The 17,085-nt window shown below is 39.5% G+C and overlaps 1 long non-coding RNA gene across 4 annotated transcripts in view; it reads left to right on the top strand.

Annotated features, from left to right (window-relative positions):
- The first annotated feature begins 12,200 nt into the window (after positions 1 to 12,200).
- LOC135328745 (uncharacterized) overlaps positions 12,201 to 17,085 on the top strand; it is a 67,465-nt gene continuing 62,580 nt past the window's right edge. For 3 of the 4 annotated variants that reach the window (XR_010389773.1, XR_010389771.1, XR_010389770.1), the window contains exons 1-2: positions 12,201 to 12,270; positions 15,550 to 15,667. This is a non-coding gene — a long non-coding RNA (uncharacterized LOC135328745). The other variant, XR_010389772.1, reaches the window with a different exon arrangement.

Genomic DNA, 17,085 nt, shown 5'->3' with positions numbered 1-17,085 from the left:
ACCTGCAGGGTTGGAAATAATTTACTTAGCCTTACTGACTTTTAGGCAGGTTCTTCATTTGATGAATGACCCAATTAAACATCTGTTAATCACAACATTATCTCATCTCGAGGTGAAATACCTATTTCTCATATCCTATCTTTCTGTGAGATAACATCAGATATTCCCTGATGCACGAGGCAAGATGCATCTTATGGTTTAAATAAATTTGCTGGGGAAAAATAGCCTTGGCCTACTCACCCGTCCTGAGGAAACAATTGGGAGGCCTGTGTTTTTTATTGCCCTTCCCCCATCAGCACAACCTTCCCATAACCTCAGGCTCCTGAACTCTCTTGTACATTTTAGGCCTTGATAATAAAGCAACATCTGCAAACTTACAAGTGCTTTACTTGAGTTAATTGAGTAAATTGAAGCAAGATGCGGTGCAGGGGTGATCTATGATCCCAGGTTGCGGGCCTAGAAGGGAGACAACAGATTTACTGCAAAGACAGTGGGCGGCCTTTTGTTCAGGCCCTGGTTCACGGGAAGTTTGAGGTCACGAGGGATTAAAATATCTTCAGAAACAAATGGAATAATTTGACTGAAATATAAGGCACACAGTGCCAGCTTATGCCAGGAAAACAGGTGTGATTTATGTTCCTGCAATCCAACACATTTTTGTGATATCTGCCCCATTAGGTTGAATTTATAGATTATTGGGAGAATATGTATCCTTGTCTCTCCTTTTTTGACATATTTGTACTCTGGGGAGCAGTTCCAAGTACTGCAAAACAAATAAAACAGTGCATTACCTTGTATTCACAAGAACAAGGGCCAGTTCTATTTAAATCTTAGAAAAAAAAGAAACAAACCAAAAACAAAAGCCCCACCCCCCATTTACTAAACTTGTTTGGGAATTACTTATTAAAAAAGACATTAAACAGGTAATGCTTTTTCTCCTATAATCTGTACAAGTCATTAAGTTTAAACACAATTCGCCACCTTGAAGCAATTGGATACATTGTAATTTGTTTTATGGTCTCACAGATGCAAGGTATTTGCGGAGCTATAAATACATAAAAGTGGTTTATATGAGCAACCAGTGCTCAGCCTGAGTTAGGAAAGGAGAACCTCTCCTGCTTTTGCTATTCACACACACGCGCGCGCGCACACACACACACACACACACTCTCTATATATCTGCTCATATTATTTTTTTAAAGCCTGGCTCACTTTTAGTGGGATATATTGTCCCTTTTGTAGTTTCTCTGCTGCTTTATTAAATCCCAAATTCCTTGCAAAACTGTACAATTTTAATAACACAAATCCATGCAGGTCATAAAGCTGTCGAAATGTACATAGCACCAGCCGTGATCAGCTGCAGTGATATCATCAACCCTGATTAGCTAGAGCTGGTCACACGACAAGGTTTTATTAGAAGTGTCATTTACATTTTTGACAGTTTTACAAGGCTTAATGGCTTTGTATTAAATACATTGTGTTTCAGGGAAACTGACAGTTCAGAGTATCTTGTAAATACAATGCTGTGGCATTTCCTCAGAAGCAACATTCAGGAAAAATGAAACATCTAGTATTCCTATTGTAAACATGGACATTTCACAAAAAAACTTTACCCAAACCATTTAAATCCAAGAATCAGAAAAAGCTAAGAAAATGTATTTTCTTTTATCTAGTGGGGGGGTTACTTCTATATCAAGCTATGTATGTCATCTTGTGACACACTAAAACTTTTGGTGACAAAAACATTAGCAATCACAGAAAAAAACAAGGAATTTTCCCCAAAGAAGTTAATGGAAAACTGCTCTTCACAGCTCTTTGCAAAAGTTTCCTAAGAAAACCTGATTTTTTTTTTTACAAACACTTGTATTTACTAGCTCTCTAACTGATTAAATTTGTACAACCTATTATTTAGTATATGAATTAGCTTCTTATTCCCAGATGTATTTCACTCACTGCTGTTCCTGTGCCAATTTCTCAACAATACAGCACAAATATTGCTTATCATTTACACACACAGTTTTTATGATTTTCATTATATCAGCATGATAAAAATGGTGCAACCTACGTGTTACCACCTCTTCTTTATGTGATGACCAGCATGAATTTATTCATGCCAGTAAAGGTTATACCAATACCAGGGGATGAAAGATTTTTGGTGATATGGTTGAATACACACTAGAGATTAACTCTTCAGGTTAAAAGATGAACAGTGGCAAAACAATACTCCCAAATAAAGTAGTTTTACCAGCACAAGAAAATGATCTTGCCCTGGACCTTAAATGGTAAAAGATTGATGCTGTTTATTTCTCTGACTTGAGCTGAATAAAGCATTAGAACTACCGTGACATTTTTTGAATGTATCGTTCCTTAAAGGCTTAATTCAAAAAGAAAAAATAATTCAACCTGTGATAACTTGCCATCTTTGCTGATACCAAGGAACAGAAAGGGAGCTGCTGTTTGGTTTTGCCACATGCATGTTTGTTTCAAGTTTACATTATTTCTAGAGATGACTCTGGCATGTCCCTGCACTTATTAAAAAGCACAGGCTTTTTAACCACTCACTGATTACCTAAAATGGGATCAGCCATTTGATTCACCCTAATTCTGCATATGTTATTTCAACAATAGTGTCTCTAGCCCAGATGCAAGCAATAGATCGACTCAACAGATTGCTGCCAATACAAAAGCACTGCAGTGTCCATAGCAATTATCCCCAAACACTGCAGGAGTTCAAGAGACAGACTGGTATTTAGGGTAAAGCACTGCAGAGTACCTTTGGTAAAGCGATTCTGTCATGGCTTGTCCGGTGAAGCTCTGTAGGCCGTCTCCTGTTCCTGATTTGCAGGCAGTACTTTCTCCCAGGAATAACCATGTAAGGGGTGAATATAATTTATGTTGCTCTTCACAACTCTCTCCTCCCCTCATTCATTCCACTGAGCCCCGTTACCACTTGTTCCCTTCCCAAGGCATCTCCTCCCTATCTGGTCAGGCCAGCCAGAGGACAGTTGTTAAGAGCCACCTCGTACAGGGCAATCACCCTTCCTATCTGTCATTGGATCCTTTGTTGAGACTGTAAAAAAGTCAGTTTGACCTAACACCAGGCATTTTCTAGGTCAGAACTTGCCCACCGTAGAAGAGAGGAACACACGGGTTATTGCAACACAGAGATCCGTGGTTTTTAGGTTGGCAAGAGGGAAAGGAGCAGCCGGACCCAAGTCCATGTCGGGCGGTGTATGGGCTGTAGAGAAACCACTTGTGTGAGCACATCGCTCTTCTCCCCACTCCCCAGCTCCTCTGGCAGCATGCTGCTCTTGTCGCTGAGGGCCCCCTCGGGCAGGTTGCCTCCCAAGGCAGACGGTGCTTCCTCCCGTCTGTGGCCCTGCAAACCGTGGCCTCCACTGTCTCAGCAGCAGGTTGTGGATGGACTGTTCTGTATTAAAGTTTGGAAATGAAAGTGAAAGCACATGTGAGACCTGCTGAACAGAGCAGCAGAACCGGAGACTTAGCTTTATGCCAGAAGCCACAAGCAGATAGAAATCACAGGTTAGTCAGGAAATTACTTGCATTTAATTTGGGGCCATGTCTCCTGGGAGGAGGCTAGCCTTTTCCTGTTGTGCAGTGATGTTGCCCCTGGGTATAATTTGCCTTTTTCATAAGCAAGGGTGCTATCTCCTCCTTCCTCAAAGAGACCTTTCAAAGCCAGCTGAGGAGAATCAAATGTGGCACATTAGCAACAGGACAATGGCAAAGTCATTATAAATTGCCTTCCTCACTGTGAGCTTCAGTAATCTTGATGTATTACTAGCATGATTCTGCAATAAAACTGAAGCAGCTAGTTCCTCCACTTGAATTAAAAACACCCTTCCCTACCACTTCAGAGAGGCAACCCCGCTCCCATCTTCTGGGGATGACGTGAGGTACCAGGCAAATAAGTCTCCTTCTCTTTACTCTTATACCCAAGAAAAGGATCGTTTCTGACCAACTGTGGACACAGCCACAGGGCACAGCACACTTTGCAAGTCTCACAAGAAGCAGCAGCAGACTCTGTCTTCCTTCCTAGCTCACGTGTGCTTTGCACACTCCTGGATACAGAGAAGCTGTCTGGGGAGGAGAGATGAGAGGGACCTGGCTATGTCCCTGCGCTGGCAGACACCCTTGGGCATGCGGCCCTGGTTTTTGGAGGAGCTGGCTGTTTCGCTTAGCAATCTCCAGAACACCCAAGGCAGATCTGGCCAGGACCCAGGCACCATATTTCCTTCTCCCCCACAACACATATATTGGAGAAGGCTAAATCTAAGTTCTGGTTGTACAAACTACTCCTAAGTGAAGAAGCCGTAATCATTTCAAAGTCTGCTTCACCTGAGACTCCCACCTCCCCTTCCGCAGCAGGTTGCAGATGGTAAGTGAGGGCTGTACAATTGCCATCTTGCCACATTTCCCTCAACCCAGAGGAGCTGCCCTTCGCAGATAGAGAGGTCATCTCTGAAAGCCCTAATTAAGAGCTGGAGCAAAAGTTGATACCCTGCTCTTGCCCCCAAGTTTCATAAGTACTGCAGCCTGTGGTCCGTAGCTAAGTATGCGCTTATTGCAGGCAGAGATTCTGGTTGTACCAGTGACTTCTTGACTGAGGCAAGGCTGGGGAAGCCATCTTAAAAATGGATAGGATGTTGTAACGTAAAGCATCCGCCAACTTTTCCCCTTGTTTTTTCCTCCTGCTTTCCACACAAACAATAGCAGTTTTTACAAGCATGTGTCTGCCATAAATAGAGGACTCACTATAAAAATAGCATTTCATTCAGAGCAAATAAGTTTTCAAAAGTGCATTTTCTATAGGGCCAGGTTTTTCAACAGTTCTTGGCTCCTGCTTCCCGATAGAATTCATAAAAATGTTACTCTGGATCAAGTGAGTACACTCTTAGTATAATTATGCTTTTTTCTCCCTTCTTAATCCAAATATAAACATTAATGGTTGTGCTCAGGTGTAATTGTTATTCCTATTCAAGATGTTTTGCCACTGTTACTCTGAAACTTCTATATTTTGTGTCAGATTTGTTTTGACCAATTATTAATTCAGTGTCAGCAACTTCACATTTTGCAGCCTTTTGGCAATCAATGACTCTCAGTTAATGTCCCTTTATCACTAATTTACATCAACTGTGTATGAGGCCATCCTGTCAACTAATTAGTCTGACAGTGTGATTTTCTGTATGGTACATACTAACATTCTACAGGGTTCACTTGCTGAAAATGGCCAAATCTCACAGATCTGATGCTGATGTCTCTCTCTGATGGCATAAATTGTGGTAAGACCACATGATCATTACCATAATGTGATCATTAGCATAATGTGATCATTATCAAAATATGAGCAGGGTTAGTCATGTGGGACTTGCAAAATTCATGACTTCCATCACAACTGCAATGTTTGTTCTTAAACTTTCTGGGAGCGCTGATTGTGGGCACCAGCTCTTCCCATGTTGCACACCCTGAGCTAGCTAGCAGTTAAGCCTCACAGACATGGCATGTCCGCTCTGAAGCGTCAGCATGCCTCTGTTCCCAGGACTGTTCAGCACTTCAAAAGAACAACAGACTAAATAGTTAAATGAAACAAAACAAAACAAAACTAAACAAACCCACCATTGCTTCACAAGCACTGCAGCCATAGCCTGCCTTGAAGGGGTTAATGAATTCCAGTTTGGTAAAAGTCTGGATAACTAAGACTTTCCCATGGCAGTAAAAGTCCATATTAAACTCAACTGGTCTTGGTTCCTCAGGCCTCACACAATCTCTTTTTGAAGCAGGACTACTGGATGTTGGTGGGAGTTTGGTCAAGGAGAGGGTTTAAGGAGAGACTTTGAGGGATGCAATCTCAGGGGACAGGGCGGGGGTTTCTGTCAGAGCCAGTTGCAGGATCAGGCCTAGCTCAGGTCTCCAGGACTGGGTTCAGGTAACTTGAGCCAGATATGTTAGGAAGAAAAATGTACATGTTTCTGGTATTTCATAAGCTGTATTTTTCCCATATGCTGAAGTATTTTTCCCATATGCTGAAGAGAATCTATTTACAATATTAAAACAATATAGACGATAACAGTGGTTAGTGGGCTACCAAAATAATTTAGTTAAGCCCAAGTCTAATTAAAAATATCCCATTAGCTGTGAATCTGTGGGGGGCAATTTAAAATAATGCTTAAAAATAGTGTTTCCTGGGGTTATAATGTGGAGGTTTACTTTTCTTTTTTCTTTAGTTATTTCTTTTCTTTTTTTGTTTTGTTTTGTTTAAAGGGTAAATTAACATCTGACTGCAGGCTTCAGCATTGGCTTGCCTTTAATACCACATATTGTCACTTCCATTAAAAAGAAAAAAATCAGATTTTTTTCATTTTCCTCCTTTGTCTACAATATGTGTAAGGAAAAGTGACCGAAAGGAGAGGTTAAGAATAGTTCCTTCTTTCAAATCTATGTTGATTGAATTAAAATGTTTGAATTTTATTGAATAGGGAAAAAGAGATTTTTAAAAGCCTATCTGTAGCGCCCTATAAAAGCATTTTTTTTAATAAAACTTCTGTTTAAAACGTATGTTATTAGCAGTATATCCTGTGCTGCATATTAATAAAACAATGGAATTTTGTATTTCTTTTTCTCATAAATTACATAATTCAAACCTTAAAACACCTTTAATGAACACTGACTCGGCATGTGGCACTTAATAAAACTGGGCTAAACTCGTTTTCTGCCTGACAGGCTACCAGTGGAGAATGTGCCCTACAAGTAAATGATTAAGAGGCAGAAATCTTTTCTGGACTACTATTAAACACTTCAAAGATTTTCAAAGTCAGATAAAATGAAAAGCAAATGTGTTTCACTGCCTCTCAAATACCTCAAATGTTTTAGCAGGTGCAAGCAATGAAACCTTCTGTAGTGACAGCACTTTAGGGTCTGCAAAGTGCACCCTACTGAATTATGGGAAAGCAGGGCTTACTTCATAAAAATTCATGATTTTAGATGAGGAGAGATGCATGTTCTTAATACCCATCTACATATGTAGCACAGAAGGAGAGTCCCGTTGTGTGTCTCTGTCCTGTCTCCTTGGTTAAGACAGGCTTGTCTTAACCCTTTCTAGAATTGCTGGACTGTTTTATGTTGAGTTTCATAGTCTTTAACCCTTGCAAGCTTTGCCTTTATTTTAATGCATTAACAGAGGAGCTGGCAGTCTATCTTCTATGTTGTTTGTGCTCCAACAGATAATGCAGTCTGGGAGAGGAAAATTCAGCCAATGGGCAAGAACAGTTGCTGGGAACCAGGGTGTCTTGGATTCTAGTCCTTACTCTGCAACAAACTTCTTAAGTAGTTCCAGTGCCGTTATTTAATCTCCCTGTGCCTCAGTTTCCCCCGTGCACTATGTGGGCAATGGTACTTCTTGCCTCCTGGGGTGGTACAGGTACTTAATACTGCGAAGCATTCAGATATCAAGGAACAGGGCTGATAGTCTGGCTGCTTTTTTAAATGGCACTTACAGCCTAAGATGACTGGGGAAATTTCTTTACTATTAATTTCTCTGGCATATAAAGGAAAGTCTACACATATTAAATAGTTGTAGCTGCTTTGAACTTTCTCTTCCAGAAAACTGTAAATGAAAGTAGGGCTTATAAAAGCACAGATAGGTACCATCTGGGCAGGTGCTGGTAACTGCTCTCAGGCTCTGCCAATTTACCAGACCATGTACCTCAACCTTGGTCTGCAACTACTTGAATTTTGATTCAGGAGGATTTTATCAGATGGTGGCACAGGTTTTGAGAGCCTGACCAACAGCCCCTTTCTTGTGCAAGATTGTCACTTTTCCTTTGATCTTTTGTTTTAACATTTAACTGACAAATAGTTTTTAAAGGATTAATATATGACTAATACAAGCTAAAAATGCTATGGACCAGAATATTATGGGCTATATGCAATCAGAGGAAGAGCAGAAAAAGTGGTAGGATAGTTTTAAGCAAACTACTCTGGGATTCTGTAATGAATCTGTATTTATTAGAATGTATATTAATCAGGAATTAATTCTTTATATGTCCTCTATAAATGGAATGTAAATATTTTTATTTGTGTTTATTTGTGTCCCAAAAGAGATTGTGTAACTAGAAAGTTCGATCATTTTTTCCTGGGCTAGTGAGAGCATATTCCCCTACCTCAGTCTCCAGCAACCCCATGCAACCAGGCCGTACTGTGGCTGTCCTGGCCTGGATAGGTTCTGCGGTGTGGCTGTGCTTGCCCCTGTCCCAGGGAGCTAGCAAAGGAAAGCCTGAGCACGTTCACTAGCCACATAACAAACCCAAACTCTGTGTTGCACTGAGGAGACAGAGCTATTTCAAACAAAATGCTGCACAGGAGAGAGGACCATTATGGGAGTGGAAGAGCACAGATTTAATAAAGTCTCATTATCCCACTACTCGGCATCTGTGGAATCTATTTACCCTTGTGTCAAAGTGCTAAGTGAAGTGTCCAGCATAAACTCTCTGATGAATAATAACATGCATGATTAACTTTAAAACCCCACTAACATAACTACATGCAAACAACTACACTTAGTGCAGTGTTATGGTGGAAATTTTTACATGACCAACAGCTTGACATTCAGTGCTATGCTTCCCACAGCAGCTGCAGCTTCACCCTTTCACACCAATATATTACTTCCCATGGATAAATGTAGTGATAGTAATTCTTCTGTTAGGATGTCTGTAAGTGTGTAGATGGGAGGATGTAGAGTGAAATCATGTTACAAGCACAAATGTAGTCAGTTGGGCAATAATAGAACCACACGAGTAGTCCCACATTAAAATAAATTCACAGAGTCTGACATTATAGAAGCTGAGAACAAGTGTTTTACCATGTAATCCATAAAGAAAATTCATATAATATATAAAATAATCCAGATCAACTGAAAATATTTATGGGCTAGTCATGCAGCTGGTGTAAATCAGCATAGTTCCACTGAAGTCAATGGAGCAACACCAGTTCTAGGCATATGAAGGTTTGGCACCCAATTTGGATTTTCAGCAAGAAAACGCAGAGCTATTTCTCCTGTGGATTTGATGACTGAACCTCTGTTTGAAAGGTTGTGTTTTGAAATTCTGAATCAAGAAAATCGTATACTACATTTTGGGTTTTGAAAAGCTTTTGCTGGTTGTGGAAACATTTAATTCATCACAGGTGGCACTGAGTATTATCGGAGATAGGGTAATGGAAACCTCTAAGGATTGAGGAGATCTTTAACATTTTACATGTGTATTTACCCTTTTTATTTTCTAATGCAAGTACAGGATTGTAGGGCATTGGAGTCTGATCCATACTCCATTACATTCAGGAAGAGTCTTTTCATTGGCTTCCAAAATCTCTGGGTCATTCCTTTGGTCAGCCAGACACTTCTGAGTTGTACATATATGTATATCTCATGTATTGTCTATATTTATTTTGTGAGATGGGAAAAAGTAACATGCCTACCATTTACTGAGATGTTTGCACATGAACATTACATCACACATTTAAATAAATACAGATGAATTTATTTCAGCATGTGGATATCCAGATGTCTATGCTTGCCTGGCATACATCTGGATAACTGAAGCGTTCTCTTTCCACTTGTTTATAACTCCTTTCTTTCTGAACCAGTCTTTTTTCCAACTTATCCAAGCCCACATTTCTCATTGGAGAGTGCATGACAAGTTTGAACTGTTTTCGGTTACCCTAGCACAAGTAAAACATTTGAAACAATTCTTTAAGCATGCTCAAAACCAAACATATGGATTTTTACCGAACTTTCCAAAAGCAACAAAAGTATCATTCTAAAGAAGTATTTTCTTTTGGAAACTTATTAAGGGGCTTAGAAAGGAAGTACCTTTTTAACTAGCAAGGAACACTCAACTACCAGAGAATTATATTTAAGGAGTTTTAAAGGGCTATTTCTGGTCAAATTCATATCCTGTGCTGTCCTCTTATGTCAGAAAGGTTGGGTAAATTTTGAATTCACTGCCAACACAGATAAAATACATGAAAGCACCTTTTAAAGCATACATTGAAACTGTAAGTTGGGAATTTGGTCTTAACTTTTGCCACATTCTCAGAGCAGTTTGTTATTATGCCAGGTTGTGCTCCTGAAGCAGCAACGTTTGGAGATGTTGACTTCTAGTCTGGCTAGAATCTGGAACAAGGTATCGGGTCTGCTATAACAGGAAACTTAGAAATGGGAGAGAGGGAAGGAAACTGACTCTGAACTCCAACCTCAGTGTCACAGAGGGTTGCCACAGCTTCTTGTAGTGTGGCAAAGAAAGTGCCTTATGCTTAGGCCCAGCTAACATAAGTGCAAACAGAGCAGACAACACCTGAGCAGAGGAGACTGTTAACCTAAGCACCTTGGCTAGATCCTAAAAGAAGCAATGTAGATAATCCCCATACGGTACATTCTTTTTCTAACAGACTTTGAGTGTCAAATTTTTGGAGCTCTCTTTAATTTTAAGATATGAGGTTCTTTCTTAAGTGAAGTAGTAGAAATTAAGTTACCTTGTTCTTTAACACAAAACAGCAGTGGGTAGTCCAGAGTCATTATGATGCACTAGTAAAGAACACTTTACAGCTGGAGTTTGGGCTGCATCAATGCTCCTGTCCAAACAGGAAATTCAGATCCAGAACTTGCTTTACTTCTGCTTATTTTTTACTGTAACCAGGATAAAAGATATCCATGATTTAAATCACCATAGACTTTTGAAATATTCAAAACTACATCTTGAGGTGAATATTCTTGAATTTCAGACCAGCATCACTCATAACTTCTGAGCCATACTCTTTGCGTGTTCTCGCTCTCGGTCATACATGCCCTGAACATACACTATAAAATCACGGGGGCTTGTGCTGCTAGTCATGAGAAAGGATGTCACACTGCCCCCCGTCATTGAAGTGTACTTTACGCTAGCGTTCATCAGCCACAGTAAGGGGTACCTCAGGGCTCTGTTCTTAGGACAGCTATTGCTGCTTTGCTTTTGTGATCCTTAAACTGCCAGCGTTCTCATGAGAAACTGCACAGAGAGCAAATGTAACAGTGAGTGTAAGTAGTATTTTGAGGACATAGGTGACTGTGAAACACTATCCTGACTTTCCTCCCCATTTAGTCATGCCTTTCAATCCACCCCCGCTTGCAGGTGACATGAATTCGATTATCCCAGCTGCTCAACCACCCAGTGAAAAACAGCAGCTCCCATCCAGAAGCAAATCAGCATGAAATCAGACAATTGACAGTGGTTCCTCAGAAACTCCCTTTAATGTAGTTACATTGGGGACCAAGTTGCCTGTTCAAAACAAGCTGATCTGTCACATCTGATCCAACAGAACATCACTGTGTCTGCATTCATCCCATCCAGCCCTTTCATGTTTTCAGATTACAGTGGTGGCAGGAGGGAATCCTGAGGTGTTTAACAAATACTTTTATTTTATAAGCTCTGTTAAATAGTTAGACAAATATTCTGTAATCCTTCAGGCTCATCTTAGGTCAACCACATAGTTAATGAACAACGATACCAAATGAGTAAGTTGAAATTGAAGCTGTGGCGAAAATGCTCCATCCCTTCATCACATGCATGTATGCACACATGCAGAGAGTCTGTTAAGCATTTACATTTTGGTTCAAACTCACTTGCCACACTCAAGTCACTTTTAATAAGAGGGTTTAAACCAAGGGCATTTAATCTTTTATGATCAACAACAATATTTAAATGCTAGAATATATGAAATCTACTTATATCTACCCCTTCTTGCCTAAGTAATATTTCCTTAGCTAATGAAGTGGATGTTTAAAAACAGATTGTTAGAACCATGTTTGTAAAAGTCTGCTTTACTTTTCAAATGACTCACAGTAGATTCTGTAGAGGTTTCTATTTTTATTTATTTTTTTTACAATTTAATCTTTAACATGATGCAAATACGTCTTAGCTGAAACACAGAATTCCTACTTTTGGACTTGCCATACAAAACCAGCTCCGTCCCCATATGGTCTATAACCATTGTTTTCTTTGCCAAAGGCTAAAATTTATGGCAAAGTATACAAGCACAGTACTATGTAGACATCAACTAGTCTACATCTTAAAGTACTGATTAAACAGAAGACCTAGAAAATGCAAATGCCTAGATTTCCACGCTAGAGTTGTAATGATTCATTCTTGTTTTACACTGTGTCAGAAGAATGACAGGCACTGTACAGAAGAAATATAAGCCTCTGTCCTCCAGATGCAGGTAGAAATTGTGTGGGTTTATTGTACTGTAAATTGTGCAGCCTCCATATATTGCCTTCCAAAAAAACTTCAAGTGTCTCCTGGTAGCAGGAGGGAAGCCTGTGGGGTCCTTATTCAAGAAACTGTAAGTGCAAAATGGGGTCATTTTTTCCTTCCTTTTAAATACTTCATTCTTCATTTCTGCACGTTGACTTCGTATCCTTTTATGCAGATGGGGTCATTTTTTCCTAGAACTGTGTAGGATTTTAGGCACCTAAACTGTTGCCATCTTCCTGTCATCTTTTCATTGTCAAGAGACAAAGCCCTGTGCAGCACTGGAGAAATTTAAGGGAAATATTTCTCAGCAAGGTCCTGATGCTGTAAGGTGCTTAGCATCAGATAGAACCGGGTCCTCAGATAGAACCTATTCTGTTTTTAAATGGTCTGCGAGGGACACACTTTGCCTGCAATTCATTCCAGCCCAAGATTGTGAACATAGCATACAATAGATGGATTGGTGTAAAACTATCCTAGATAACTGCTCATACATCTTTCCTCTGTCAGTGAAATTTACCATGATGTGTTCAAAGCCAAGAGGCATTATTTGTGCTGTCCTGGATCTGTTAAGGAATGGCAGGGGGAGGACAGAGATACTTAGGGATTTAAAAGCAGAGAGAACTCTATGAAAGAGATAAAAGGAGTCAAATGCACAAACCCTATTTGAAGTCCTTAAAGCATAAGAAAAGAAAGTATTAGACTTACCACATAGGGAGAGCTGGAATTTGTGTAGCTCTGGCCCCTGTGAACTGTAGCTGCTATTTTAGGGGTGGTCTGAATGTTTGAAAAGCTAGCTTGAATTCACAAAACTTTTCCCTGTTACTTATAATACTGTCCTTTTTCTCTCTCTCTTAAAATCAGTTCTTTTTATTCTTGTTGTTTTTATGAAATACATCCTAGCTGATGCATCTATTGTCATGTTGGATATCAAAACCAGGAGTGAAGTCCATGGAAGCTGTGCAATGGAAGGAAGTGAAATGTATTTTATACTGCAGCTGTCTCCCATTATAAGTATTTCTCTTCTCCATAGTGCTAATACGCTAGGTCTCGGACAGCCATGATTATGCTAATAATTTTCTCTACAAGAATTCTCTGCATCTTTACTATCTTCTCTCTCATATAACCTATTTCTATCATTGAACCTTCTTTCCCTTTCTGCTCCTTTTTTATCGCATTTTCTCCTAAACAAAACCAAGCTCAATATTGATCAAGTCAGTTTTCAAAACAAATGGCTTCCGATGAGTTTGTACTCAGGTAGCATTTCTCCTTTATTCAGTGCCTCCAACATTTACAGATCTTTTCTGATTTAACATTCACACTGATTGCCCTCAAAAAAATGTTGTTAGTTTCAGCAATATAGATCAAGGAAGAGCTCAAAGGATATTGTTTGCTGAGCTGCCTGTCAGAGGCTTGTCTTAACCTTACTACTAAATAATAAGGACATTCAAATTGCTTTGTTCACTGGATTTACAACATTGTGCTAGGAAACTCAGTAATTTCATGACCAAGTAAATTCTGCATGTTTCCTATGTCCTGTCAGCTCCAAAAATATTGAGGAAAGACCTTTTATTTACAGTAGTTTGTCAAATGGGTCCCAGACCACAGTGGTGAAAAACCTGCAGAGATGGAAACAACAGAAAAGATTTAGTCAGACCTTTCAAACATTGCATGTATTCCCAGCTCTCTGAGCCTGTTTCCCAGCTCCCTGACACAGACATATTAAGAGGCTCGTATGAACGAGGGTGTCTCTAAGTGTCAGAAGGACAGTTTTGTGAACATCTTCCAACTTGAAAATCACTGCCTGAAGCCTTAATGGCTTTCAATATTGCAGAGAAATAACCAAATTCACAAGGTTCACTTCCAAATCAGAACAACAGCCAGTTCCTAAGACAATTCACACCATTGTTGCTATTCACAATCACCTTCTGAGTGTCGGTTTTGTATCAATACTACACTTTTTTTCCTAAAGTTGAGAATAAGTATATTTCTTTGCCTTTTGGGCTTTTGTCCCTGTCTTGACTGTATAGGGTTGACCATCTCCCAGAGTTATTGTCTCAAAACTACACAGCACTTCTTCACTAGGACTGTGAGTATAATATGTTCTTTGCCTCATCAGAAGCTCTGCTCTGTAGAGTTATCTCAAAGAAAAATAGCAGGTGGGTTTCCTCCACTGCTGGATATAGTGAATCTTTTCTTGAATGTAATATCTGTGACTCACAGGTTTTTTTAATATCAGGCATGAGCCAAAGAGTGCAGTTATTTGCTGTGATCATAGTTACTGTTATTATTTCCACTACACCATAAAGAAGCACTGATACTATAAAGCCATGTTTTTTCGATATTGGAGATTTATATAGGTTAGTTCTTAACAGTGAGAAAAGTAAAAGCAAAATATTCTCTTCTAATTTTGGTGAACTTTATTTCTAAGCCAAATAGGCACTGGGACTACAACTTCATTTCATAACCAGCACAAGCACCTCAGGCAAAAGTCTGTGCACGCTGAGGTGTGCCCTACTACAGACTAGGTAACACCATGTAATTAATTGCACTTTTCATGGCCTACAATGCTGACCCTTTCCTGAATTCCAACCTATATATGTATATGTATGTATATGTATGTATAATATGTGTATATAATGTGTGTGTGTACATATATATATGCATGTGTGTTTGTATATGCGCATATGTATACACATACATACGTATATATGTACATCCATGACTCCACAACAGTATTCCAAAGCAAATGTGCATGGTGAAGAAGACACGTCAGGAGGTATGACATGTATGCTCCTAAAAAGAACTTCTGGTGCACTGAAGGCATTTTGTCATATTTGGGTGATTTTGTAAAATCTCTCCTGGAAATTCTTTCCGATAACCAGAAGGTTCACTGTGAGAGAGCTACTGAAGTGACATCTAAACAATAGCCCATCTTTTGCTGAAGTAAAAGGTATTTCCCTACTGACCAAATTAGCTCAGTATTTCTCTAATCCACAGATTTCTTAATAACTTATATATGGCCATACAAAAAGAGTCAAGGGAAACCTTTAGCTGTTTTCTGATATCACATAACTGAGTGAATAGAAAGAACAGTGAAATAGCAAGAGTACCCAGGAGTAGTCACTGTGTTGTTGGTCTACTGCTAGGAATACAGTTTTATCACATACACCAGCTAATAAGGTACAGTGGTATCGGCAGCATTCTTCAGGACTGTGACTGTTGTAATAAGACAAAGATCTTTCAGGTGAGATGGTCATCCAAGAGAAAGATTTGGTGATAGTCACCTTGCAAAGACATCATCTGAAGACTGCAGCTGTATGACAAGAGAGAGAGTTGAACATTTACCATGACTCAAGATTTACGTAAGTAGTATCTGATAGCTTTGTTAATGGCTCCTAGTGCTTGTTTATGTCTCAACTCATTGCAGCCTAGGGACTGGCTATGACCAGACGCAAGCTCTGCAACTCCTGACCAGAATTATTTGCAGTTACTCACACATGAAGATACTTTCCTTTGGGAGGACTTGGTTTTGAGGAGATAGCTCATGGAATTTAGTGCTGTCAGCCTAAGTGCAGGTGTAAGAGTCTGGCCCATATGTTCTTGGCTCATCTTCAGAAAGTGAATATTGGCTTATTTGAGTAATTAGGCCATGTGGATCAAAAATGGGATAAAGAAGATGGGCATTCCTCTTTAACACCTGCTTGATGTGTCTTACAATGCTTTTGTGTTGAAAATCCAGTATTAGAGCCCTAAATTCAGCTGTATCCTTATGCGACTTCAGTGGTGAACCCCAGTTGCCTCTCTCAGGACGACCAAACAGAGCAGCAGTTGTCTATGTGGCCCACCACAAAGCAAAGGTGTAAGCATAGATGCTTTCAATAACACAAGAAGTTACCACCCTTAACTGTTATCTACTGTTCCCCAGTCAAAGGTTCCTGTAGCCCAGCTGAGATGTTATAACTGATCTGTTGATTGCACGCAGTCCATTTCAGAGAGATTTGCTTATATCACTTCTAGAGTGATATGTGGTGAGGCAGATAGTTATCACTGGTTTGAAATAGCTTCTCTTCAGTACATAGTCAAAAATAATAATATTTGGATACTAATTAGTGGATGAATTACAAGCCCATGCTTAGGCAAGAAAATATCTTTTCTTTTTTCTGAACTTCAGCATTTCTGTACATGCTTTCATCTGCCTCATTGACCACTAGCCATATTTAATCAAGGATTCAGAGAAACTCTTTTCTAATTATTAATCCAAGATCAGGATGCAGTAATTTTTAAAATAGGGAAATAGGGATTCTCTATAAATTTTTGGAGCATTCCTATGAGGTTCACAGGAAACTTCTGATTCTGAAATTCAGGATTTCATTGAGTGATCACAATGGAATCCTCTCTTCTTAACCAGGTGGTATTTGTCAAGACTCATAGCTGTAATTACAGATGTAATCAAATAGGCTTCTTTACAGGCATACTGTTCAAGTTCCAGCTCTGTGTCCTTTGTTTAGCGCCGACTATATTATCTGGAACTCTAAGGGACAGCTAGTGAACAAACACTATATCCAAGTAAATCTGCCACATAATCCTTTTGAAATTCAATTTCATAGTTTTTTTCTGATGTGAGTGAGTGCTACTCAACAAGTATCATGAGTCAAGCTCGAGTCTTTGCCCTTTTAATTTCCATGAGCAGGACCAATAAAAGGTTCTGCAAAATGCTGGATTATAGGCTGAGCAGGCTAGATGCAGAAGCCAAATTAACAACCTGCCATGGTGTAGAAAG

This window comes from Dromaius novaehollandiae, chromosome 6 (genome assembly GCF_036370855.1).
Source record: "Dromaius novaehollandiae isolate bDroNov1 chromosome 6, bDroNov1.hap1, whole genome shotgun sequence".
Taxonomy (NCBI): Eukaryota; Metazoa; Chordata; class Aves; order Casuariiformes; family Dromaiidae; genus Dromaius; species Dromaius novaehollandiae.
Note: the sequence above shows the minus strand (reverse complement) of the source record. Positions and strands in the feature narration are given on the sequence as shown.